The sequence below is a fragment of the Dipodomys spectabilis genome, unplaced genomic scaffold, assembly GCF_019054845.1.
Source record: "Dipodomys spectabilis isolate Male_0828 unplaced genomic scaffold, ASM1905484v1 ptg000185l, whole genome shotgun sequence".
NCBI classification, from domain to species: Eukaryota; Metazoa; Chordata; class Mammalia; order Rodentia; family Heteromyidae; genus Dipodomys; species Dipodomys spectabilis.
In genome coordinates, this window is record NW_024870862.1 from 1,504,935 (window position 1) to 1,507,151 (window position 2,217).

General features: G+C 35.7%; 1 pseudogene; it reads left to right on the top strand.

The window, feature by feature from the left end:
* Positions 1–566: 566 nt before the first annotated feature.
* On the top strand, positions 567–663 carry LOC122121170 (annotated as a pseudogene).
* The last annotated feature ends 1,554 nt before the right edge of the window (positions 664–2,217 follow it).

Below are 2,217 nucleotides of genomic sequence, written 5' to 3' on the forward strand. Positions count from 1 at the left end.
TAAAATACCTTCTAGTCTGAACAGTTCTGTTTGAACGGTTCATCTCTCTATGATCTCTTGTAACCAAGATTAATTTTGTTCTAGTAAGAAAATCTTTGCTGTCAGGGTAAGATATTCTAGTTGGTATGTTCCCACATGGAAGAAGGGTAAAGGCTCAGGTAGACATTTGTTCCAGTAACACCTCATTTGGGAAATTGTCAGCTGAAGAAGTTTAGAAGTATCTCTTAAGCAATGCTTACTTGGAATCCATTAGGTCCACAAAGCTAATTCAATTGGATAAATAAGTACTTGAAAAAGCCATCACCTTTGGACCTATCTATAAATAATTAAGAGTACGATCAAATACCAAATAAAAAGACTTAATATAGTCATTGACAAAAAAATTTTGCAAATGTGAGCAATCGACTGATCAATATAATTTTTTTCCACTATTCACAGAATTTAAGGGAAATAAGATCGATAGCATTGTTAGGAACAATAAGGTTTCCTTCTTACAAGTAGGCACCCATGGATATAAGCCTGTATAAAGATTGCATCATTAACTACTTAAATTTAGAGGATATTACGTGCTTCAGCAGCACGTATACTCAAATTACAATACAGAGATTAACATGGCACTTGCACAAGGATAATATGAAAATTTGAGAAGTATTCCATATTTTTCATTCTTCAGATGCAAGAAATGAAAAACAGTTATTAAAAAGTTGATTACAAAATTACAAGTGTAACAATACACGTAATTCATATTATTAAATTTAGTTTGACATCAGTGTATTAAATCTTCACCTAAGAAAGGCGTTTACATAGCATAAACTTTACAAAACTTTTCAAATTAGACAACACTGACATTTTATCCCAAAGAAAAATAATATTAAGACCTAGAAAAAAAGGAATCAAACTGTTCTATATGGAATGCAATCAGAAAGGACACATTAATGAACCTATATATTATAAAATAATGTAGAATTCAAAGTATATCTAGGAGAAAATAAATTATGAACATTATGCAAACATAGAATATAGAATATCTTAAAATATACTTTTTCAGACAAGCATCAGAAATATTTTAGTTTCTGTACTACTCATTTCAACAGGTAAATTAAAATTATTTCTGATTAAAAAATCACAAACTCTGAAGAAATTATTATACATGTATACAAAAACTATTGAATACATTTTTAAATCCAAGGCAGGAAATTCACTTGGAAGAATTCCACGGAATCCATGAATTTTTACAGTAAAATATTGGTGCTGCCGGGCACTGGTGGCTCATGCCTATAATCCTAGCTACACAGGTGGCTGAGATCTGAGGATCATGGTTCAAAGCCAGCCTGGGAAGGAAAGTCTGTGGTACTCTTATCTCAAATAAACCACTAGAAAACTGGAAGTGGAGCTGTGTCTCGAGTGGTACAGCGCTCACCTTGAGCTGAAGAGCACAGGGATAGCTCCCAGGCCCAAAGCTCAAGCCCCATGATTGACCAAAAAAAAAGATATTGCTCTTATTTGGATTGTGAAAATGTTTTGTAGGGACACAAAAGATGGACTTGCATTTTTGAAATTTAAGAACCTTAACCCGACCATTAGGACTTCGGTGAACAATTTGTACAGCCTTTCACAACTTCATAGAGGTAGTGATACATAATTATCCTTTTGGCAATATCAAATACAGTTTCTTCTATATTGTTCTTCAGGCCTGGTTTCATATAATGGTTCAACAGAAGGCTATCCAGCATATGTTTACTATCTCAATTCTCAAAAGCAAGATGTAAGTCTGTCAAAAGTCCTTTAGTTTGGGGAAGTGGAACTGTGGCTCAAGTGGTAGAGTGCTCCCCTTGAGCTGAAGAGCACAGAAACATCACCCAAGCCCAAAGCTCAAGCCCCATGTACGACCAAAAAAAAAAACACCACCACAACAAAAATCAAACAAACAAAAATATTTGGGCTGGGAAGGTGGCTCAGTGGTAGAGCGCTTGCCTTGCATGCATGAGAACCTAGGTTCGATTCCTCAGCACCGCATAAGCAGAAAAAAAGCCAGAAGTGATGCTGTGGCTCAAGTGGTAGAGCGCTAGCCTTGAGATGAAATGCTGAGGGACAGCGTCCAGGCCCAGGGTTCAGGCCCAACGACCAGACCAAAAAAAAATTTAAAAAAAAGAGTCCATTAGTTTGGGCATTGGTATCTGTATCATGATGAAGTAAGAAAGAAGCCACTCTGGTATT